The sequence below is a fragment of the Amblyomma americanum genome, chromosome 2 (genome assembly GCF_052857255.1).
Source record: "Amblyomma americanum isolate KBUSLIRL-KWMA chromosome 2, ASM5285725v1, whole genome shotgun sequence".
Lineage (NCBI taxonomy): Eukaryota > Metazoa > Arthropoda > Arachnida > Ixodida > Ixodidae > Amblyomma > Amblyomma americanum.
Window position 1 is genome coordinate 66,085,825 of NC_135498.1, and position 25,250 is coordinate 66,111,074.

At 46.5% G+C, this 25,250-nt stretch overlaps 7 non-coding genes across 7 annotated transcripts; 2 read left to right on the forward strand and 5 right to left on the reverse strand.

The window, feature by feature from the left end:
* Positions 1–205: 205 nt before the first annotated feature.
* Positions 206–283, reverse strand: TRNAK-CUU (transfer RNA lysine (anticodon CUU)). The gene has a single exon. It is a non-coding gene; the product is annotated as a tRNA-Lys (tRNA).
* Positions 284–4,997: 4,714 nt separating this feature from the next.
* On the forward strand, positions 4,998–5,070 carry TRNAK-CUU (transfer RNA lysine (anticodon CUU)). The gene has a single exon. It is a non-coding gene; the product is annotated as a tRNA-Lys (tRNA).
* Positions 5,071–12,506: 7,436 nt separating this feature from the next.
* On the forward strand, positions 12,507–12,597 carry TRNAY-GUA (transfer RNA tyrosine (anticodon GUA)). Its single transcript is given in 2 exon segments — positions 12,507–12,543; positions 12,562–12,597. It is a non-coding gene; the product is annotated as a tRNA-Tyr (tRNA).
* Positions 12,598–13,455: 858 nt separating this feature from the next.
* On the reverse strand, positions 13,456–13,528 carry TRNAK-CUU (transfer RNA lysine (anticodon CUU)). Its single transcript has one exon. It is a non-coding gene; the product is annotated as a tRNA-Lys (tRNA).
* A 7,009-nt stretch (positions 13,529–20,537) lies between these two features.
* Positions 20,538–20,610, reverse strand: TRNAK-CUU (transfer RNA lysine (anticodon CUU)). Its single transcript has one exon. It is a non-coding gene; the product is annotated as a tRNA-Lys (tRNA).
* A 2,513-nt stretch (positions 20,611–23,123) lies between these two features.
* On the reverse strand, positions 23,124–23,215 carry TRNAY-GUA (transfer RNA tyrosine (anticodon GUA)). Its single transcript is given in 2 exon segments — positions 23,124–23,159; positions 23,179–23,215. It is a non-coding gene; the product is annotated as a tRNA-Tyr (tRNA).
* A 1,548-nt stretch (positions 23,216–24,763) lies between these two features.
* Positions 24,764–24,854, reverse strand: TRNAY-GUA (transfer RNA tyrosine (anticodon GUA)). The gene is given in 2 exon segments: positions 24,764–24,799; positions 24,818–24,854. It is a non-coding gene; the product is annotated as a tRNA-Tyr (tRNA).
* Between the last annotated feature and the right edge of the window lie 396 nt (positions 24,855–25,250).

The window sequence follows — 25,250 nt, forward strand, 5'->3', positions numbered from 1 at the left end:
TGACTACCACCAGTTATGCTCTTTATTAGACCTCTACCTACATTCAAGTCCAAACTTGCGGCCACCGTGACCTCTAGCTACATTCAAGTTGAAACTTGCGCCCACCGTTACGTCCAGCTACGTTCAAGGTCAACCTTGCCGCGCTGACGGCTCGAAAAGCTGGCGCAGTGAAGCTGCTGGCTTCAAAAAAATTAGAAAAAATTTTCGCCCAACGTGGGGCTCGAACCCACACCACAACCCTGAGATTAAGAGTCTCATGCTCTACCGACTGAGCTAGCCGGGCAACGCCCGAGGCGGCAGACTAGCTAGCATGCGTTGGGTGCACGGCCAGGCGGCAAATTTTTTTTTTGGGCTTTGCCAAGGGGTCTGGCAGAGTTACACCGAATGCAGCCATGCTATACCAGGAATTTACAACTTGTCGTCGCACAACTTGGATCCTGCAGAACATGCACTCCTAAGCCGTGGTCTGAGTTTCAAGAAACACAGGCGCTGCCCCCAAGGTAGGTCAACTGACTTGTGCTGTTGAGCAGGCAGTTCGTCTTGTAGATCCAAAATTTCAAGCTGAAGCACGCTCACGTGCTATTGGAGCGCTTTTAAAGCAGTCTACTAAAACCGACACTTCACCCATGTCCGAGAAGCATGCCCTAAAAAGACTCAAGAGCAGCGAAAAGATAGTAGTCCTTCCGGCTGACAAAGGAAACGCAACCGTGATACTCGACCACACTCAGTACCTTTCAAAGATGTCCGAACTCCTCGAAGATGCGGCCACCTACGCCAAGCTTAGCCGGGATCCCACGAAGAAAATACAAACAGAGCTTCAAAAACTACTAATGGATGTTTTCAGATTTGTTGCTCCTGCGAAAAAGTACCTTTACTACCAGGTATTGTGTCATAACGGCTCAGCACCCGCTTTTTACGGCTTACCTAAGATTCATAAACCGGACATACCACTCAGGCCGATAGTTGACTTCACGCGTTCCCCATTGTATAACCTATCCATGTATCTGCACCACGTTAATGGACCTCTTGTTGGACATATGCCTACATACGTGAAAGATTCCGCTGATTTCGTTGCTAAACTCAAGGCCGTGGCGGTTGACAACGAAGACATCGTGGTCTCGTTCGATGTGGAATCGATGTTCACATGCGTTCCAGTAAACTTCGCTGTTGAATGCTGTGAGAGGGCACTGGAAGAAGACCCATCACTACCATCCCGTACGACTTTTGAAGCAGTTGATCGGTGCCGCCTCTTAAGCTTCTCTCTTCAGAACACATATTTCGTGTTCAGCAACGTATATTACAAGCAGGTGTTTGGTACGGCCATGGGTGCATCTGTGTCCGTACCCTGTGCCAACCTTGCGCTGGAGTGTATTAAATGTTCGGCCCTACAATCGTTTATACTCGTCCGAAACTGTTTTTTACGGTATGCGGACGACTGGTTCTGCGTAATTCAGCGCGAGGATGCCAAACCGTTTTTGGATCACCTCAACTCTTTTCAACCAACAGTTCAGATCACAATGGAAGAAGAAGCCGCCGGAAGTATTGCTTTTCTCGATGTTCTCGTTCTCCGCACTCCCGATGGGCTCGCGACTACCGTATACCGAAAGCCCACACATACCGGCAAGTACCTCGATTTTAAATCTGCCCATCCTACGCGGCGGCTGCGTTTTTATGGAGGAAAAACCCTAAGGCGCCCGTGTGCTGTGCGATGTCAGTGCACGTTAAAGATCCCCAGGTAGCCGAAATTCTTCCGGAGCCCTCCACTACGTCACCTCTTCTTCCTTTCTTCTTTCACTCCCTCCTTTATTCCTTCCCTTACGGCGCGGTTCAGGTGTCCAACGATATATGAGACAGATACTGCGCCATTTCCTCCCCCCCCCCCCCAAAAAAAAAAACAATTATTATTATTATCCCATAGGCCACAAACGCTCCGTCGCGTCCGCTCTGTTCAAGCGAGCTGGTCGTCTATGTTCTAGCCCTGGCCTTCTCTCTTCCGAGCAGGAGAAAGTTCGCGTCGACCTTGAAAATAATGGCTACCCCCGTCAGATGCTAAACAATCAAGAACGCCGCTGTAAGGAACCTGCTTAGCCCCAGTTTGTTGGGCAACAGAAACGCGCGACTGTCCCGCATTCCCGGGGTACAAGTGAGGCTCTGGCGCGTATATTTGCCAAACACGGCGTTCGAATTGCGCACGTACCGTCCAGCAAGCTGAAACAGCAGCTGTGTCACGTGAAGGACCGCCTAGAGCGTACATGTTACCCCGGCGTTGTATACAAGATCCCCTGCAAGGATTGCGATGCTTCATACATTGGCGAGTCAGGCGATTTTAAAAGAAGAATAAGGGAACACAAGAATGACGTCAAGAAAGGTCGCACTTCCTCCAACGCACTTGCAGAGCATGCCCAAATGATGCAGCACTCCATTGACTGGGAGAACGCCACAATCTTGGACACGAAGAAACCTTTATCTTCACGATTACTTCTCGAACCATTTTACATACAGACGCCCAAGAATGCTATCAACAGGACGAGAGGGAATCTCGACGATATCTACGCCCACTCACTGTGCAGTCGAGTCCGCTTATAAGTAGCGGCCCATTCCGCCGATCCTCATTGTGAACAAGGGACCCGTACGGGTCTCGAAACGTCATGTGTTAAATATTTTTTCTTTGGCGAGTGTATGTTTCTTGTGCTTCCAATATGCTTCCCCCTCGCCTGACAGGGTTCTGTCGAACCCTTGATTAGATGGAAAACACTTTAGTAAAAATTGTAATAGGACGGCGGAAATAACTGCTGAATGTAATCAGCGCTTGTTCACTGCGCAAGGTTACTCAGGGAGCCAGGAAAAAATTTCTCCGTCGAGCCGGATTCGAACCAGTGACCTATGGATGTCCACCGTTCTACCAAAGGAGCTATCGTCGGGGACGGAGACTAGACCGGCTTCTTTTCCTTAAGAGCGTTGTGTGCAGCCCTTGCAGGAAAAGCCATCGCGGCAGCGTATCGTTTTACTTTTGACGGGACAATTGCCTCGAGAGGCCTGCTCTGCTATTCGATTTCTGCACTGAGTGTTTTTGTTTTGTATCCTTTTGTTTTAGTGGAAATGTGAATGTTTTTGAGTAAAGGAAACGCACAGGAAGTGCCTCACTCCCACTGGACACCTGAACCGGCCAGTGAAGGAAATTATAAAGGAGATGGTAGAAAGAGATAGAGGCGCCATAGTTACTGGATGCCAATTAATTTCGGCCACGTAGAGATTTTCAAAACTCGCTTGAATTTCGCATCTTGCCTCCGCTTGAGGGCGGCCATCGCGGCAGGGATTCTTTTTTTCTGGGCACTTCTGCCTTCGCTACTATCCGTCCGATTAGCGGATTGTGACGAACTCGGTAGCAGCGCCTTTTCTATCAGTAAAAAGAAAGCGTTATTGGGAAGCCCCCTCCCATTTAAGACTTTGACTCTGTCCAGCTCGCTAGCTTTTGTGCCTGCCTCGCGCGTACAATGCGACGGAGCTAGTGTCCAGTAAGTATCACCCGTAGTCCTATGATACCACGAGAAGTGGGCGAATAAATTGTTTTGTGCCTTGACGCGGGGCAGCGCTTTGTAAATGATCATGACGTTGTCACAACAGGACTAAGCTGGTGCCGCACGTTGATATTTTTATGGAGAGACTTTCTGCATGGCTGCCGGCAACGCGAATGCGTGAATAAAAGCAGGGGGGTTATGCGAAGGGAGTCAGTTTGTCAAAGCAAGAACGCCGCCTTGGCTAAAGCTCTCTGCGCTCGAAGCAAATTCAGAGACGAATTCACATGAGCAACACTACATGAATTTTCATTAACTATCAGCTTTTGTCATGTCCTTCCCTAGTCCTCTGAAGTTACCGTGCTATGCTTTTTGTGTAACAATGAACCAACGCTCCCAAACATATTCCCTCCCGAAGTGCAACATTTAGCAGCAGTATCTGAACGAGGGACTCGCCACGGGTAAATTTGCCGATGTCGCCGTCATCAGCGCGAGATGTCGTCACGTTTTGTAGCGATAGATACATTAAGGTAGCATTTCGAGCCCTCAGCTTGGCGGCACGCTGTCACGTGGTTTTTCACGTGGTTGGTCACGTGACCAAGTTTCACTCGGTCAGCAGTAGCTATCGCGTCACTCCAAGTTTAACCAGAGCTAAACCACCGCCAATTTTTTCTTAGCAAGCACACATGCACGTACTTCGACCTTGAAGCAAAAACGAAAATAATGTGGGGCTGTTTGGTTTCTTGGATGGATCCTGGTAACCTAGATTCTTTAAGAGTGAGGATGAATGTATGGAAGCATTTCTTCACATATGAGCGGCATTACACAAAGGACGACATACTTGAACAGCGCCTTTAGAACGCAGCAAGAATCGTTACACCGAGTCTCATCCTAAGCCTTGAGAACTACAGATGTGCTTAGATGTTTTTTTTTTCATCCGGGCTCCCTTACCTTGAATAAAATACCCTGAATATTTTCTTTCGTATATTCATTAAGAAAGTTAGCGGTGGAGGTTTTAATCATTTAGCTCGCCGATACGATGAAGGTTGTATCCTTGATGCCAGAGAAAATTGTATGCAAATTGGAGGCACAGTTCTCCCCGAGCTCATCGGCCGTGGCGCTAACGTGGACGCGACATCGGTCGATGCGCCCGCAATCTTAATCTAAAACAGCGCAAAGTTTGGACGAGACGTCGGACTGCACGCGAGCGCCAGGTTGGTTACCTCATCGAGCCACCGAGAAGACTTGCTATTTTCCCTCGTTTTCTACTATGCTTTGTACCTGCTTTTCTGGTTTCGGCTGGCACAACTCCAAGTGCTGCACCATTTGCTCGGCGAGGTTGCAGCAGTACCGCTGCTCTGTGGAGGCTGCTACATCGGCCAATGAACTCTGCCACACCTTGGCAAGATTCCAAAAGGGTTACCACCTGACCGGCCAGCTAGCATATGCGTTCATACATGCTTCTCTGTCGCTTCACCCATCGCCCGGCTAGCTCAGTCGGTAGAGCATGAGACTCTTAATCTCAGGGTCGTGGGTTCGAGCCCCACGTTGGGCGTAGCGTTCTTTTTATGCTTGTCATTTTTCGTCTTTTGTTTACTGCATTTTAGCCGCTTTGTTCTTGATTTGTATCCGACTACATCTACAAGCGACCGCGCAAGACACGAACTACTTCGGAAGAGTATATTTTTTCAAGGAACATAGAGCAGACCCAAAGGACTTCCTACCGATAACACTGATGAGCGTCGTTCGTGTTGCGTATCGGGATCCCTAACATATCTTGTTTCTGGATCACTTCGAACTGCACAGTAGCATGCCGTCTCATCTTCCTGTGAACCGCAGCCACATGCAAATTTGTTTCAAGAAACACATCCTCAGCAACAATCTGAGGCAGCGTTGGTTGGCAAATTACAAATGCTTAGTGCATACCCATCTGAAAAAATCTATACTCGGCGCTTACTTTTTCGTTTGTAAAGCACTGCGTTTATGCCATAGGCCACTACGAAAGCTGCCTCTCGATTTTCTGAAAAAAGTTGCGATGCACCTGAATTTAACAGCTGATAGCGCAATGTTCTTTGCCAAATGAAGAAACTTCCCAGATTTAAAGGCATTCCACGAGAAGCGATACTGACATGTACTAGCCATGCAGTACTGGGGTCTTTACCGGCTGTCACTGGCCACCAACACAGTGCTGTGCGACTGGAAAATGAAAGAAAATATACTCGAAATATATTTTCGGAAGGGATCTGCTCGAGCAACGTAAGTAAGCAGAGTTAGTGAAACACTATATACAATGCGGTTTGTTTAGAAGGTTCAAAACTTTTAAAAGTAGGCTTTTAAGGTAAAGAGAAGCTTTTTGCGACATAGTAATACTGCAGTTTCAGCGGACGTCCAAAACAGGCGAATCATGCTAACTAGTGTAACTAATTTATAATAGTAAAGATTTTATCTCTTATTGACTTGCACTGGTTGAAATTGCAGATTTGTAGCCTGCTGTTATTAATAGTCATATCAGTTCTCAGAATTTCGAAAACGCAATTGCCCTCGCCGATTTGGCTCGACTAATAATGGTCATTTCTCGCGCCATCCGAAATGCGCCCGCTTGCATGGAGAGCGCAGAGCGATGTCAATCAAATCTCGACTCTCCGTGATGCACGTACCACGTGACATTGTTTGCACCGCCCGCGCTGCAGCAGAGAGGGATGTCAGCACGGGCGGAGCTGAGACTGTGGAGTGCCGTGTTCGCGCCCTCCCGCAAGCGCGGGGATTTTGAATGGCACAGTTCACCATTCAATACTAGTTAACCATCCTTATAGTTAGCACGTCTCAGCTACATTCTGATGTACTACACCTCTTAGAATACTATGCAGACGAAAGCGCTCTTGCAACTCAGAAAACCTATTTTTAAAAATTGTGTCAAGTCTTAGGAGAAACAGCCTGTACGAATCAAACTTCATGAATGTTCTATCACCACTGCTGAGTGAAAAAAATAAAGGCTGTATATTTTCTCTCCTCTAGCGCATTCTGAGTCATAAATACCGCTGTCGGATCCACGAAAGCATGGAGACAGGTTAACGACAGCAGATGTTTCAGAGCTTCCTTATTTCTGAGAGGTATTATGTAATGACACAACAGCAAAACGTATAAGGCGCTCATTCCTAATTAAATATAACTGCGAATTTTCATTCACTGAAACTAGTTCTTGTAACCTCTCTTAGATGGTTTTCTTGAACGAGGTGAGCGTTCTCGAGGGTAAAACCAGAGGCCAATAGAAGAGAAGGCCGCTCTTGTGCAGACGACAAGCATCATCTGCCGTTCTCAATTTCGCCAGCATTGCGGCGCTGTTCGCGTTTAGTGCTTTCCCTGCAACCCCACGCGGGCGTAATGCCCTGTACATTAAAAACTCGCACCTGGCGACATAATGCGCATGCAGTGATATATCCTTTCTCTTTTGAAATCCTCGCCGCTTTTGCAGAGTCGCAAGCTTTCTCGTTATTTGTACTCTCATTAGTTGAAGCCAAGTTATTGTCTCGCAAAGGAACCTTTGTTGGACGAGCTACTGATCTTTTAAAAGCGAAAGCTTTTACTGCTCCCCTCCTCACCTTCTTTGCCGTGTGCGCGAGTTTGACCTTGAACCAAGGAGAAGCAACGTGGCAGCTATGACGCCACTCAGCCGCCGCCGCCGACACCGAGCGCTCGCCTCTGCATAGTCCCGTGACAACCATGACGTCACTTAATTGCAACTACGCCGGAGCCATGCGCTCACAGGTGCTGCCAACGGATTGCAACAGCTCTCGAGAATATAGCGGCAGCAGTCGTCATGGATGACCCAGGCGAGACGCCTCGTGAACTGTCTGCGTCTCACAGGCTGCGAAGACGACAGGCCGAATCCGATCATCCAGTGGACGCAGCTCGCCGAGGGGCTGCCGCACAGAGACGAAGAGAGTAACTAAAGCGAAAGCTTTGAACTTAAGCCTGGTAAACATTGGCTAGACGTCAGTCATCACCACCAAGCAACAACCAAGTCCAGCCAAGCTCTACCGGGCTTAACTTTCAAGCTTTCGCTTTGGCTACTTAGGTTTAGGCGGGGTAGACCTTTGCCTAATTTTGTCCTTAAAGAGACCCCGAAAAGGGGTCTCAATAAATGTGCGATATGTCTGGGACGTTAAAAGACGACGGTTCATATTTATCCCCCAGCAAGAATTAATTTAATGCGTTTCGTGGAAGCTGAGTTATATGCAGACAAAATTTGAAAACTTCCGCGTCTTCGCGCCTTTCCTTCTTCTCTAGCACGCCAAAACGGCGGCGCTCCTCCGCCGGCACCGTGTAATTAGGCTATTGAGTCGACGACTAAGATACGGTGTGATGGAAGCCAACAGGGAAGTGTACGAGGTTAGGCCCCACCCTTTTGCACAGGATGGCATCCACTACGGTGGTGCCACTGGCAAGAAGGTGGGTAGTAGGATAGGTCGCCAGGCAACAGCTTTTTTGGGGGGACCCAGAGTTCTGAGGGAACCAGTGTAGAGAGGGAAGAATTAAGATCAAAGGGAGGATGGAACCATAGGGGAAGAAAGAGACGCAAGCGCCAGGGCCAAGTTAATTAAGATATAGGTTTCAATAACATGCAAGGTGGCAGGAATAGACTGAAATGGGAGGAAATAGAAGAAAAGTCAAGACAGGAGGAATTATGGTATATGGTTTTGTGGAAACACATGTTAGAGACATGGAGCAACCACCCTGTAACCCAGACTACGCATGGGAATATGGTAATAGAACAGAAGGCAGCAGAAAGGGAGGTGGAATTGGGGCATTCATTCATAAAAGTATGAATTTTCAAAGGATTAGACGGGGATGCAAGGAACATTTATGGTTAAAAGGAACAGTGGCAGGCAAGCAAACACTCCTTGGCTTTGTATACCTGTGGACTGGGGCTAATGCCAAAGAGGAAAACAGGAAAATGTTAGAATGTATTGCAAGCGACATTGATGAGCTAGGAGGACAGGGCGGGATAATTATATTAGGCGACATGAATGCACACATAAAAGGCCTGGATGGGTACACGGATTCGACAGGAAGCATGCTGCTGGACATGTGTGACAGGCATGATTTAGTTGTATGCAACAGCACCGAGAAGTGTGACGGGCTCATAACATGGGAGGCGGGGAGTCTGCACTCGACGATAGATTATGCACTAATGTCACAGGGATGTATAATAGATTAGGGGTAATGAGCTTAGATGAACATGGTTCCAGAAGTCTAGGTAGTGACCACAAGCGTATCAAGTTAAGCTTCAGAAGAAAAAGCAATGTAGGACTGAAGCGAGATGAACAATCAGAGGGGAATTTTTACTCAGAAAAGCAATTGGAAGCAGCAGCCAAACAAATCGAGAAAGTAATTTTTGAGGATAGTGAAACAGAATGGACTTATACCAAATTAACTCTATTACTGGAGCTTGAGCTGGCTAAGCTGCCAGTAAAGGTTAAAGGGAAAAGATGCAAACCCAAGAGTTGGTGGGATGAGGAGGTCAAGAGGGCAATAGAGAAGCGCCAGGAAGCGTCAGGGAACACAGATATTCCAAGAAGAGGGGGGACCAAAATCCGAAGTAGACAGAAAATGGGATACCTTCATAAAGTTTAGAAGGGAAGCATCCTATTTGATTAATGAGAAAATTAGAAGAAAGGGTGCCCAATGGATGTCAAATGTAAATAAAAAGGATAGAAAAGCAGCCCAAAAATTCTGGAAACATCTAAATGCAATGAGTAATAAGACTAGGCTAGAACAAAGGTTTATTGTTACAGATGAGGGTATTCGACTAGAAGGGGATGAAGCAATAAAAGACATAGGAACAAAGATGACGGAAAAATTTACAGCAACGCACGTGGTACATAATTTATCGAAGGAGGATAGACCGCTTACAGCAATAGCTACACTTGAGCAAGGAGAGTGGGAAAGGGCAGAGAAGAAGGTTCCTAGTGGCACATCAACAGGACCAGATGATATCCCGATTATGTTGATAAAGAAGTTAGGACCAAAATCCAAGCAAACATTAACACAGGTAGTGAACAAAATGATAGTGGATGAGAAAGTCCCCGATGAATGGCGATTAAGTACAATGAACATGATATATAAGGGAAAGGGGGACAAAGCAGACGTAAGTAACTATCGCCCCATAACAGTGACATCTGTGGTTTACAGGGTGGTGATGCAGATTATAAAAGATAGACTGCAGGCTTGGGTGGAACTACAGAATGGGTTCCGGAAAAAAAGGAAGTTGGAGGACAATCTATTTTCATTGACACAGTGTATAGAAATTGCCGAAAAGGAACACAGGTCTTTATGGCTAGCATTTCTGTATATTAGGGGAGCCTATGACAACGTTACTCAGGAGCATTTGTGAGACATACTGGGCACATTGGATGTGGAAAATGAAGTAATTAATCTTTTAAAAGATATATATATATATATATATATATATATATATATATATATATATATATATATATATATATATATATATATATATATATATATATATATAGGTAACAGAGTGCTCATAAAATGGGAAAAAAATGTATCAGGGCCTGTAGACATACAGTGGGGGCTTAGGCAAGGATGTCCTCTGTCCCCTTTGTTGTTCATGTTGTACCTGCAAGGGTTGGAGACCAAGCTAGAGAGGGAGCGGACTAGGCTTCAACCTCTCTTTTTTCAAGCAAGGGGAATGGATTAAACAGACATTACCGGGACTAATATACGCGGACGATATAGTGATAATGGCTGACAACAAGGAAGACTTGCAGAAGTTGTTAGACATATGCAGTACAGAGGGAGATAGATTAGGCTTCAAGTATTGTAAGGAAAAATCTGCAGTCATGATATTTAATGAAGAGGGCGGCAAGCATAGAATACAGGAGATCGTGCTAAAAGTGGTGAATGAGTACAAGTATCTTGGGGTGGTGAATAAATAACAGTGCTGAGTATCTGACAGAGCATGAAAAATATGTAATGAATAAAGGTAGTAGGAATGCAGCTGTCATGAAAAATAGGGCACTGTGGAATTACAATAGGTATGAAGTGGTAAGAGGGATCTGGAAAAGGGTGATGGTCCCTAGCCTGACCTTCGGTAATGCCGTCCTGTGTATGAGACCAGATGTTCAAGCAAGGCTAGAAATTAAACAACGGGGAGTAGGGAGGTTAGCTTATGGAGCACATGGCAATACACCAAATCACGGGGTACAGGGTGATATGGGATGGGCGTCTTTCGAGAGCAGAGAGGCTAGCAGTAAGATAGCATTTGAGGAACTATTGAGAAAAATTGAGGAAAAGCAGTGGGCTAGGAAAGTCTTCAGATACCTGCATATAAAGAATGTTGACACGAAATGGAGAAAGTGAACTAGAAAATTGACAAGCAAATATCTGGACAGCAATAAGGGGTCAAATCAGCAATTATCGGTTAAGAAAAAGGTTAAAGAAACAGAGAGAGCTCTGTGGAAAACAGGGATGCTGATGAAATCGGCACTGGGAACATACCGGACCTTTAAACAGGAAATTGTCAAAGGAAATATCTATGATAATTGTAGGGGAAGCTCTTTGTGGTTTGAGGCCAGGACTGGAGTTTTGCGGACTAAGACGTAGAGAGTAAGGTACCATGAGATAGACACTTTGTGCATTGCGTGTGGAGAGAAGGAGGAAACGGCTGAACACTTGATACTTCTCTGTAAAGGGCTTCACCCTACAGTGGAAAGCAGCGGGGCTGACTTACCCAAGGCATTGGGGTTTAGGGATAGTGAAAGGAAAGTGGATTTTAAGAGGTTAGAAGTAACCAAGCGAAGGTTATACGATTGGTGGCTAAAAGCAAGACAGGAGTAAAATTTCACAAGGCATGGCTAGGTGGCTTGAGCCACCGCCAGATTTAAAGGGTTCAGCCGAATCCATCCATCCATCCACTCACTCGGCCCCTCCCCTACCTCCGCCGGCTGCGGCGCACGCGGAGTGGCCGCGGCCGCGGTAGCGCGTGACGTCTGAAAGAGTTTGGCGCTGTGAACCAATGATAACCCCCGCCTGTTGACGTCATTAGCGAGACGTGACGTCGTCTGCCAGGTTTTCGTGCGAAAGCCCGGCACCGCGCGTCGCCGCGAGGTACGAAAGCGGGTATTTTTAAAAATGTATTGTAAGTTTTCCGCTCGCTTTTGAGGTCTCGTACGCGGCATGGACGCTCGGTGGCCTGTACTCTACATAGTGCAAGCATTTTAAAGCCAAGCTCAAACACCCCTTTCTGTGGCCCTTTAAATCGTCAGAAATGAAAGAATACAGATTCGGGAAATTTTCTCCGCACTTATGGTGAAAAAAAACCCCGCCAACACTCCAAGTGTCAAGTACCGCGGATAAAGCGGACAGTTTCCGCCATTGACAATGCCTTTGGCGGCGAAAGTGAAAGTGTTCGCTTGCTACCGTAGCACGGTCGTGTGGACAGCCGAGCGTGGGCGGGGCTGACAAGACCACGCGGCACGTGCGCCATGCAGTGACGTGTACTGATGGGCGTTGCAGGGCGCGCGCTTAAGTCGTGTGACTTTTAAAAGGCACGATAGGTAGCTCAAGTTTGTTAAGCCAGAATTTCCCGAGGGTAATCGCGATTTCGAAATTATAAAAACTGATACGGCTGTTACTAACGGCCGGCTACAAATCCGCATAGTATTTCCCATGCGCTTGTGTAAAACCGTTAACTGAATGGATAACTACGATCGCGGATATCCATATCAAATAAAATAACAAAATAGGACAAACGAAAGTGGATAAAGGACCCAACAAGAAAAAGATAAACGACAAAAAAGCCTCCCAATTCAGAACACGAGTAAACTGAATTTGCAGCGCCAGCCACTCGAGGCCATTGTCCTGTCAAGGGTATACGGATAATCTGGTACTGCGGCTCCTGAATCAGGGGCTGTACATGGCGCACTCAAAGGAAAGAAAGCTGGTTTCGCACTCTTCGCCTCGTCCCCGTCGATAGCTCATTTGGTAGAGCGGTGGACTGTAGAGGTCTCTTGCTGCTGATATCCATAGGTGACTGGTTCGAATCCGGCTCGACGGAGTAAAGTTTTTCTTCTATTAGTTGGTGCTTACTCGCTTTGTGTAGTACAGCTGCTAGATTATTACTGTCAGCAAGTTCTTATTATTGTTCCGCGAACGCTTGTGTTACGTCAAAGATGGCCGAAAGCTCTCTTAAACAGAGTTTCAACCTAGTAATTCGCAGGGGCTGGGAGTGTATAAAAGATATGAACCTCCACTATTTAAGCGCTGATGGTCCCTTCACTGCAGAAGTGTGGAAACGTACGAAATATATTAAGGAAACGCGCAACGTAATTAACATTTTTGAAGAATTAACAAATTTTCGTGGTTTCTGTATATCGGAGGATGACAAAACAGGGCACAAATGCGCAGGCCAATGAAGTAAGTAAGTCGAAAGCAAAATTAAAAACTGACATGATTTGTTAATGCAGCGTATTACAGTCAAAGACATATCTGATAGCTTAAACTTGCAATGGGCACTGTTTTGATAAATATGTTGGAAAAGGCCGCATCATCCAGTAGATCAGCAACCCATGTATTTCTGCGAGCAGAAAAGAAAGTTTACATTTTTACACCCGACCGCGGCGACTGCGCTTTTGTGGAGGCAAAACACTTAAGCGCCCGTGTGCTGTCCGATGTCAGTGCATGTTAAAGATCCCCAGGTGGTCGAAGTTATTCCGGGGCCCTCCACTACGGCCCCTCTTTCTTCCTTTCTTCTTTTACTCCTTCCTTTATCCCTTCCCTTATGGCGCGGTTCGAGTGTCCTACGATATATGAGACAGACAAAAAAAAATATTCTTTTACACTCTGTATCGCAGGCGCTAAAGGCGCATTACAGAAAAACACTGCACGTAAAACAAGAATCCTTATAAAAGTGTTACGCCCAACGTGGGGCTCGAACCCACGACCCTGAGATTAAGAGTCTCATGCTCTACCGACTGAGCTAGCCGGGCGTCGGGCGGCACAGGAGAGTAGAACGTATTAGTGCACTCCTTAGCACGACGATCAGGTGGCGATTGTTATTGCCTTTTCGGTTGTGGCAACGAATGTTGCGCAGTGTGTACTCTACTGGCTCCTAGCAAGCGGCTCCCGAGGATTTAACTCTTAGGGCACGCGCGTTCAGCACTCGGAGCCGTGCCAACTGCTACGGGAAGCAGAGATACCGATCCGCAGAGGAAAAAGCAAGAAGAATAGTTCCAGAAAGCCCAGTAAAGGTGGCCGACTACTATCGTGTGCAGCCTCGTCGACGTCGCACGCTTCGGTAGGGTTAACATGACTGACTTGCCGCTCAGGTTTCGCTCGACGCAAAGAGCAGCGCAGACGGGTCCAACGTAGCTCCACGGAAGGTGCATGATGTCGGGCCAACTGTGTCCTGTGACCGTGTCCATTTTAGGGATTGATTACCGTTTTTTTTTTCTGCATAGATTAAGAAATAAATAATCGCTGCTATTTACACAGCTTCATGCAAGCAACAACACCAACAGACTCTTTGACATCAGCGTGCGCAGTGGTACGACACGCCTTTCGATCTCTTCGCTATTATAGTTATGCCGGAGAGGTTCCCTCCTGGTCAAGGGTCGTCACCGTTAGCCTCGTACCTGTCGTAACTGAAAGTCCCGCATCCGATTACTCTCCGAAGAGTACGCTCACAATGAGGCTCTAGCCGCAAGGGACATGCAGGCAGAGGAGTGGGCGTTTTGTAGTGTGTGCCAGTTACGGTGTCCAGGTGTGCATGAGAGTGGGTGCACTTTCCTTGGTAGCGGTGCCAAATTTCCGCCTTCCTGAGGCAGGGGCTCGTGATTTTTCTTTGTATTCGGTAGCCTCAACTTACTCAAGATCTGTTTGTCTGTCTTTGTTTGGACAGCCTTCGGCCGCTAAGTAGACGTCTTCATGAATGGATTTTTTTTAGGCCCCACTTGTATCGCTTTTCAAGAGAGTTTTTCGCAGCGTACTGGGAGCGTTGAGTGCAATGTAACCAAAGGTAATGTCTCCTAAGATGAAATAGATTTGACTTAAGGGTGCAGTTATTAGACACTTCTAGTTGGACGTACAGAGGAAGCTGGCGTACCGTATACCCAGCAATTCTGGGCAAAAGCCCTTTTCAACGGGAAATCGTTTATGAACGTAAGTTTTTCATATAATGTAAGTTTTCACTTTAACTGTCAATATATCCGGAGATCACCCGACGGCAGTCTTGCATTCGGTATTCTTGCTCCCGGTATTCCGTAAATGGTAACGGTAACACGGTACATTAATAATAATTGGTTTTTTGAGGAAAGTAAATGGCGCAGTACCTGTCTCATATATCTTTGGACACCTGAACCGCGCCGTAAGGGAAGGGATAAAGGAGGGAGTGAAAGAAGAAAGGAAGAATAGGTGCCGTAGTGGAGGGCTCCGGAATAATTTCGACCACCTGGGGATCTTTAACGTGCACTGACATCGCACAGCACACGGGCGCCTTAGCGTTTTTCCTCCATAAAAACGCAGCCGCCGCGGTCGGGTTCGAACTCGGGAACACCAGATCAGTAGTCGAGCGCCCTAACCACTGAGCCACCGCGGCGGGGGCACGGTACATTAGACTCTCGATACCCCGGTAACGGTAACACGGTACACGCTATGATAAACGTATCTGTTTACTCTCTGCTTTACGTGATCCTTGTGGATAAGCCGTGAGCTTCACTTGATTAGAGCAGAAATTTGGGCGAGTTGGTGAAGGTGCATGGAGGAAAAGGCGTGTAAATACGAAGACGCTCGTCCTTGCAGATTCACTTGAGCAAACTGCTAATCCCCGGCACCTTGTCTTCCTTCTAACGATGCCCATCTTGTCCTGAGATATAGTCATGCAGAAAATCGCTAGGCGCAAACGGGCGCAAGGATATATAAGTGGATACAAGGTAGGTAACATCAGGACAGCCGCAGCAGCAGCGCGCCACTTGCATATGCTCGTGGCAGAAGCCATGATTCCTTTAGTTTACTGACAACATTGCACTTCGTGTCTTTGCGACGTTTACCGGCGCGGAAGCCCGTGCATAAGATGCGCTTTTCAAAAATTTTGGTGAGGCGATGGTAAGCGCCGGTAGTTACTTAGCAATTATACAAAATAATAATAATAATAACTTATTTGTCATCCGCGAAAATGAGAGGAGAAAGATGGCAACCATGCCTCACTGATGACAACAAAGGTATATTTGCTGCCGATATCGAAGGACAGACTCAGTTACAGATATGCTTTCTTCCTGTAACCTGGATTCATTAGAAATACGTAGAGAAAAAAATCGCCTAAAGCTACTATTGCAGATGCTCCAAGGACAGGTAAACATTCAAAAGGAAACATACATACAAGCGCCAGGCAAACGCAGTTCTAGAACAAATAATAGTCGGATAATTCAGCCGTACTACGCCCATAGTGAAGCTTTCAGAAATTCCTTCTTCCCCCATGTAATTGAAATGTGGAATGATTTGCCAATGAGTGTTGTAGAACAGCATGATCTGCATGAATTTGAGCGATCTCTGGATGACCATCTGCTTGAAAGTGCTATTTGATGCTTGAACGAATGTACTGTCTTCTGCTGATGTATTTAGTGATTGTGAATAATTCTATTTTCTACGAAGTTTTCATACCCTCTCTGTAAGGACCCTCGCTTGAGGGTTAACAGTATTGTTAAATAATAAAATAAATAATAAAATATTAATAAATAAATAAATAAATAAATAAATAAATATTATTCCTCAAATGCTTATTAATTACGAAGCTAGCTGTACAGTCATTATACACCATTTTTACTCGACCTGTTTTAATGCATACAAGTTTCACGTGCTCTAAAAGCGCAAACAGATCTTCATGTACAACCTTATCGAACGCCTTATGCAGGTCTAATTGCATCATGGCTACATGATCATGCGTGGTGTCACGACTGAGGAACACTTCTAGCTAAGCGTATGTTAGTAATAATAGTTCTGCCTTTTTTTCCACAAGTCTGGTGGGGGCCAACAAGAGCGTTAATTGCGCTTTCGAGTCGTAGGGCTAACACTTTTGTAGTGTGTACTTGTTAAACTTATTTGACTGTAATACACTACCGACTGCCACTTAACCGGATAATTAGATGTTGTAACTAATATCTAGTGCGAAATTCGGAAAGACGGAGGAGTTAGGTTTCTTTCATAGCACTCGCATATTGCCCGTTGCAACGCTACTGCCATATCCGTTTTAAAAGTCTTGTAAATTGCTGCACCAAGGCTATCCGGCTCATGGGACTTGTTTAAACTTAGCTCTTGTATTGCAGATTGGATTTCTGCTGCAATTATGCGGTTTTCAAGAGCTCGCATCAGTTCATAATCAACTCTTGCCATTAGCGACAGGAAGTCTGCTTTAAACTGCTCAATGATAGGTGTTTTGAGACTAAACAAGTCGTTATAATATTCGAGAAACGCCATTTCAACCTGCTCACGTTCACAAGTCACTTCGTTTTGATAATAAATTTCTTTTATCTCTTTTGAAACTGCAAACTTTTCATCGCTAAGCTCCCTTTTGGCGGGCGTTTCTTCGAGCCAGTCTTTCGCTACGCGCCCTTATCACAGCCCCGCGTTACTTCATTTCATCTATAACGTCAAGCTTAGTTTTTGTTTCTTTTATTTATTTTGTGAATAATCCTGGCTTAAGACCTTCCATAAAGAGCATGTAATCAAGATCAACCTGAAGTTCCCTCTCTTGCTGTTTTTCTTTTCACTTTAAGGCACATGCTCGTTCTATGGCAACCATTTTAATGTCACATTTAAATTGTTCTCATGTTTGCATAAAATTTAAATTTTTTTCTAACAAAATTTCCATAAGACCTTTAGCCTCGGTGATGAACTCTTCATCATGAAACAAGTTGTCATTAAATGTCCACAGGTCCTAGCTGAACTTAGAATTCTCTTTAATCGCCCCACGCATAACAGTGACTAAAGAGTGATCATTGAAGCTGACGTGTACTGTTTGGTAGTGGGAACACAAAGGCACATACTCAACAGGCGCATAAATTTCAAAAATTCTGTCTACCCTAGCATTACTGTCGCCTTGAAAATGGGTGTACCCTGTTTGTCCTTAATTCTGCAATATGATTCAACATCTTCTAGGTCTGTCTCATTAACCATCTCATTTAACAGCTCGGCACTTATGACACGAACAATCCGGTTTGTCTGTTTTTTTATGGATTGATCTGCGCGCCCAGTTGAAATCACCAAGCAGAAGAACACGCTTTTCAGTAAGCAAGAAAGGTTTCACACGGCGTAAAATACGCTTTCCGTTGAGAATTATATTCGGCCATTTCCTTTCCCCAAAAACCAATTATTATTATAATTATTCATATGCACAGACAGCTCACCACTCAATTCCAGAATAGTTAAAGTCACATACTACAATGCGGCCGCTTTCACAGGAAATCACGGACTCAACATACCATTTGCAATTACAGTCGAGAATAAGGCATCCCCCCGACCTCCCAGCTGCATGGAATACGCAGACACTGAATCGCGTGCGGTATACTTCTGCCACCGTATCTCTCAGCTCTTCGCTTTCAATTTTAGTTTCCTGAACAGCTAACAGATCGATTTCATTTTCGAGCAGGACGCGATTTAGCTGGTTTTTCCTTGTCCGCGCAGACAGCACCCTTAAATCCAGTGTAGCTATGCGCAAACTTGAATTGAACTGAGTAGCCATCTCAAAGATTGGAAAAGGTCGCTATCGTACTCGCATCTCAGTGTAGACAACCGAGTGGTTCGATCTGATGCGTGGCATGCACGAGAGTCCATCTTGACTGCAAAGCTGAGTGTTCCTCTGAACCCGATCACAGACCGGGCGTCCACATGGGCGACCTAAAACAGCGCCTGCGCTAAGACGGAGGAAACGCTGATGAAGTGCTACGATGCGGCGGCACGTTTGGTTTGGACTTGAAGGGCGCACGGCGAACAGAAGACGCCTTCGAGAGAGGCTCCTCGTGGTACGCGTCCTCAAGCCTCGTTGCCCCGTCATCGGTCTCGTCTTGTGTCCTCTAAGCCGGCAAACAGGAGACCACAGGCATCTCGGAGTCGCTGTCCTTCTCTTCAATCTGCTGCGGACTTGCCTCAAGCGGTGCAGTCTCTACCTGGTCGATGTCTTTTCCAGCCACAACCTCAGCCTTAGTGTCGGGCTGAGGTGCCCCGGCGTTGGTGGAAGCGTCAAGTCCTTAAGGCGACAAGATGTTCTCGGAGGCCATGCATTTTGGTTGTGCGTCTTCCTGGCTTTCACTGGTAGCCTCCACTGCGTAGGCTTTGGCCATAATGTGACTTCGGCAACGTCCTTACGCACTGGGCCGGTAATGTTAGCATAAGTACGCACGCCGTGGCGTATTCGTGGCCGTAGTGACGACAGAGCCCGCAACGTGGCACACGGCACTCTTTACGCATGTGTCCCGTGCGTCGGCACCGAAGGCAGCTGGCCGGAACGTTGGTGAGTGCGACGTCCTCTCCAACCCGCAGCTTGTGTGGTAGGTCTTCGATAGTTAGCTTAGAAGCCACTGATCGCGCAGTTGACGACTTGTCGACGCAGCCTTTCGCTCTCCACTTGTCCCAGGCTATATCTGTCCCCTTGCCGAAAGCCGCCAAAGCTGTCTTCACGTCGTCATCTTGCACGCCCTGTAGCAGCAAGAACAGCTTCAGTCTGACGCCCTAGTTACAAGGGACAATTACCACACAGCGGTGGTCCTTGACGTTGAAAGCTTCCGCTTGTAGACTTTTGGTTTTGGCTTCTTCGTTGCAAAATTTCACAACCCACAGATGAAATGCCCTGAGGGCGACCGCTTCCGGCAGCAATGACAGACACTCGAGAGCGCCATGAAAGTTTACAACGCCATATGGCCTAGCTCTGACGTCGCCATGCAAAACAGTATGCAAAACACTCGGACCTGTTGGCAGGTGCGGTAGTATCAGTTGATAGTCCTCGGCCGGTTTTTCCGTACTCCTCTTACCGCGGCCTGCATTGGCCGCTGAAACAGCTCCGATGGAGCACATGGTGCATTCCTCCGTCACACTCGGTGGCCGGAATTAGAAACCAACTGAGCTATCGACGGGGACAAAAGAGACCCTGTCTTCTTCTCGGGCAGTCTTTAGTACATGATTCACAACACAAAAAACACGGACAAAAGGGAGACTAGACAAAACAAGCGTTAGTCTCCCTTTTGTCTGTGTCAAGTCAAGCTTTCTCGTGCAAAAAACAATGAAAATTGGGAAATCGTAAGACACTGTTATGGAAATATTGAAGGTAATGGTCCATTATTTTGATGTATAGCAAAATCTTTCCTTTGAAGTCTTTCCAGCGATCGCATCGAACAGTTAGGTCTTCCATATATAGAAAACCGATGGGGAACGCTTTTGACGACAGCAAAAATGTGAATAGAAAAAAAATACAAGACCGACATCGTGTGATCAGCGGAAATATTGATTGTTATAGTGATATCTTCCATTATATGAAAAATTTAGTTCATAAATGCTTTCCCACTCAAAAATGATTTTGTCCAGAATTGTTGGGTATACAGTGCACCGCTCTATCAACTGAGTTATCGACGGGGACAAAAGAGAGTCCGGCTTCTTATTCACAACAACGCAGCACAAACGGACAGAAGGAAGACTAGACAAAACTAGCGCTATTCTCCCTTTTGTCCGTGCTGCTAGGTTTTGTGAATGCTAAATATATAGCAACTCGCCCAACTTCCTTCCCTGATCACTCTTTAGTGCACTTTTACTCTCCAATCTTATTTTGACGCAACAGGTCAAAAGCATAAGCGTGCAAAATCAAAATGGCATCTCTGCTAACGAAAGTTTGGAGATTGTAGGTTGTTAGATTGTGATCCCAGCCACACTGTCAGCAACGGCCTGTAACTTAATGAGACACGAGTTCAAAAATCAGTATACGCAAAACGCAAAAAATGAGGAGCATAAAAAAACGTACGCCCAACGTGGGGCTCGAACCCACGACCCTGAGATTAAGAGTCTCATGCTCTACCGACTTAGCTAGCCGGGCGATAGGCGAAGCTACAAGGAAGCATGTATTAACGCACATGGTAGCTGGCCGGTCAGACAGTAACCCTTTTGGAGTCTTGCCAAGGTGTGACAGAGTTCACTGGCCAACTGCTCGCACTCCTGCCTGGATACATAAGACGGGCATAGCATCGTCTTCGCTATGTTCTTTATGTGGTTCATGCGGATATGTCAAAATTTATATTATGTACTGCCCAGAGTACAACCCGAAAAAGCATGTGATGTTCGCTTCCTTCAAGAAGACAGGAACCCTTCACAGTACAGTTCAGGACATTGTCTACCCGAGTGGAAACCGGACAAGCAGAAGGGAGGCTGCACGCCTTCTTTTAACATTTCTGCAGGACACTGATCTTGTTTCTAAATGGTGACAGCAGGAGCGGACTATGGCCTACTGTGATTGAATGTGTGTGTAGATGATGTCTTCTCGAGTGGACTACGTTAAAATGTGAGTGAATGTGTGTATGAATTGTGGCATTACAATGGACTATGTTCTATTGTGACTGAATATGTGCATAGATGGTGACTTCTGGAGTGGACTGTGATGTGGACTGTCTTGAGTGATTGTGCGCATAAATGGCGACTGCGGGAGAGGAATGTGTGCTATTATAAGATACTGTGCGCATAGCGGGGTAGATGCGAGAGGCTTTAGGACATTGTTAATATAGAAGGGACGCTACGGTGGAGCAATTGCCGGTAGAAACAGCAAGGCAAATCCCACCTGTAGTATTCAACACCTCAACTGAACTCAACTTCATTGGCCAATGTCTTAGCTGCGCCGCAAAGCACCAGTACTGTTGCAACCCCGCCGAGCAGATGTGTGCGGCACCTGGTGCTGCGCCAGCCGAAACCAGAAACTCTAAAACGGAACAGCAGAAAACGAGGGATAACAGCAAGTCTTCTCGGTGGCTCGATGAGGCAACCAACATGCAACGCTCGCCTTGAGGCAACGCTCGCGTGCAGTCCGACGTCTCGTCCACACTTTGCGCTAATTTAGATTAAGATTGCGGGCGTACCGGCCGCAGTCGCGTCCACGTTAGCGGCACGGCAGATGAGCTCGAGGAGAACTGTGGCCCCCATTTGCATATAATTTTCTCTGGCACCAAGGATACAACATTCAGCGTATCGGCGAGCTAAGTGATTGAAACCTCCACCGCTAATCTTTTTGAGTGGTTATACGAGGGAAATTATTCATGGCATATTACTCAGGGTAAGGGAGCCCGGATGAAAAAACATCTAAGCGCATCTGTAATTCTCAAGGCTTAGGATGAGGCGTAAAGATTATTGCTGCTTTCTAAAGGCGTTGTTCAAATATGTTGTCCTTTGTTTCATGCCGGTCTTAAGTGAATAAATGACTAATGCATATTCATTCATTCATTCATTCATTCATTCATTCGCACTGTTTAAGAATCTAAGTTACCAAGATTCACCCAAAGAAGCAACCAGCCGCACATTATTTTTCGTTTCTGCTCGATGACCGAAGTACTGCGTGCTAGCTAACGAAAATGATACAACTCGCGGTTGCGATGCCGACATCGACAGATTTTACCGTAACGCGGCGCGTCCCTCGTTCAGATACTGCTGTTAGACGTTGTACACCGGGAGGGAATATGTTTGGGAGTGTTGATTCATCGTTGCAACAAAAGTATAGCGCGGTAACTACAGAGGACGAGGCGAGGACATGCCAAGCGCTTGTAGTTAATTAAATTGCTTGTAGTGTTGCCCATGATTTTGTCTCTGAGTTTGCTTCGAGCCCAGAGAACTTTCACTCAGGTGGTGCTTTTGCTTTGGCAAACTGACTCCTTTCCCATCACCCCCTCGCCTTTAATCACGCATTCGTATTCCCGGCAGCCATGCAGAAAGTCGCTTCATAAAAATGTAAAGCTGTGAGAGTGCTGCTACGCAGCGCAACACCACGCTCTTATACCTTCATGGAGAAAGGGCAGCGCCAAAAGAGCAGCAACACCAATCCTCATTTGACAACGCCCATTGCTGAAGGTATAACAATTGGCTGACAACGTAACACTGAACTCTTTTTAGTTTACGATAATTTGTGCGTATGGTGAATACCGGATTCGATTACCGTGATTGCTACGTTTAGAGAGCGTTTGAGATTAGCCTTACCATGTACCGCTTTCTCCGGGAGCTACCATGGCACGTGTTTCGAGAGTATTATTTGCGGAAAGGTTTAGCTTGAGACTACCTCGGTACTGCATAGTTGCCGCACGGGGAACGAAATACGCATGCGAGTGGCACCCATGCTCAACCAGCTTCCGGCTGCTAGACCTAAAAGGCAACGTTCGCTAGGGGTGCCCAATATTCAATATCCGCCGTTTATCATTACGAAAGCTCCGCTATTTTGTTTCCCAAGCTGAATTTCGCGCCCTAGGAAAAATGTAGTAAACATGGTAACAGGACGACCGTAATAACCGCTGAAGGTAATCACAGCACTTGTTCACTGCGCGAGAATACTCGGTGACCTACGGGGAAAAAAATTTCTCCGTCGAGCCGGATTCGAACCAGCGACCTATGGATGTCCATAGTGCGAAGCCTCCTACAGTCCACCGCTCTACCAACTGAGCTATCGACGGGGATGAGGACGAAACCGGCTTCTTTTCCTTAAATGCGTCGTTTGCAGCCCTGCCATGGAAAAGCCATCGCGGCAGCGTATCGCTTTAGTTTTGACTGAACATTGGCCTCAAGGGGCCTGCGCCGCTATTCCCTTCATTTTCTTTCTGCACTGAGGGTTTTTGCTCTGCATCATTTTGTTTTACTGCAAATATGAATGTTTTTGAGAAACGGAAATACATCGCAATTGGTGCCTCACTCTCGCTTGACACCTTAACCAGCCAATGAAGGTGTTGGTAAAGTAGAGGTCAGATAGACATAGTGACACGGTATTCGTCGTTCCCGATTAATTTCGACCGCCCGGGTTTCTTCAACACTCGCTTGTATTTTGCTTTTTTCTCCGCTTAAATGCGACCATTTCCTTGCACCTATGCGATCGCTATTATCCGTCCAAACAGGCGATTTTCGCGAACTGAGTAGCAGTGCCTTTTCTAATTTAACACCGGTAATGGGAGGGAGTAAGTGAAGCCCCATTTCATTCCAGGCTTTGACTCTGTTCAGCTCGTATTTAACATGCGTTGACATCGCACTTTGACGTACTCTATGGTGATGTCCACCTAACGCCTTACGCAAGCATCACATTGTGGGAAGCAGCCCACACGGAGTTTCTTAACGCTATGCTATTCTACACCGCTGCAAAAGAGGCCGTTTCCTCTTTCCCAGGGCTAGAGCTGTGAGGAAAGCTCTTCGGAAACACGCAATTGCAGTGCTGGTCTAGCTGTGCTGGTGCAGCGCTGGAATTGTCTGGCATTATGTACTCGCGCAATTAACTTATGTTGATGAACAGACTGCATGTATGGTATTGTTTGCATTGTACGTTTGAATCTGAATTTAATTCTTCTAGCACTATTACCATTTTGTTCGTAACTCATTGTACTGCGTATGGGACGCATGGTGTAAGAATATGTTCTTACACCATGATGTGACGTCGCGGCTGTAAAAATTGTTCCCCGGCCTAGTCAAGGTCTGTTGACCGCTTTCTGGCATATGAGGTTTTAACATTGTTCGAATGTTGGGAATAAACTCGATTTTATTTGAGAAATTACGCTAGCGATTTCTTTTTATTTTACTCTTTGCGTTGTTACACCACATCGAGCAAGCAGTTATTAAGGACGACGCTCATTGGTCTGAGTCTATCCATCAGCGCCCGCCATGGCGCATCCAACTGTCGACATCCTCTTCTACTTCCCGATAATTTACTAGTTTCGTGCGGTCGCCGTTGCTTTAAGGGCGCTGTATATGCCTGTAGTACACCGGAAGAACTTGGGCCGAGATCCCGGGTTCGAACCCGGCTGCGGCGGCCGCGTTTCTTTTCCTCAAGGGCGCCCAGAGCAGCCATTCCTTCTGGAGGCGGGCAAAAATATATCGGTTAGCTCTGACAAGACAATGGCCCCAGGGTGCCTGCACTGCAATTCAAAATGTTCATGTGACGACGATAACCTGCCGGAGATCATTTTGCAACTATAGGCTGCTCTTCCATGGGATGAAAAATATGAAGAAAAAAAAAACACTCCTTCGAGCCGGATTCGAAGCAGCGACCTAAGGATGTCTGTAGCACGAAACCTCTACAGTCCACTGCTCTACCAACTGAGCTATCGACGGGGGTGGAGGTGAGGCCGGCTTCTTTTCCTCAAGAGCGTCGAGAGCAGCCCTTCCTTCGGGATGCGGCTGGACGAGACAATGGCCCCAAGCGGCCTGCTCGGCAACTCACATTCCCGCGTTTCGCACTAAGAAATTGCTTATTTCACCATTGTTCTGATTGGCTGCGTCCCTCGGGTTTCTTCGTCCCATTGTGTTCTCTTATCAGTGGACTCCTGTAGTGGTTATTATTTGTTCAGATACGCCATTTTCAAGAGCTCCTGGCGCAAATAAGTGTTCCAAATTGCAGTGAAATGTGATCAACGTGCCGGAAGATATACGGTAACTATGATCACTGTCATATGCATTATCTACAGCCTTAAAGGCCCAAAGGGCATCACATAAGGAGGCAGGGGCGAG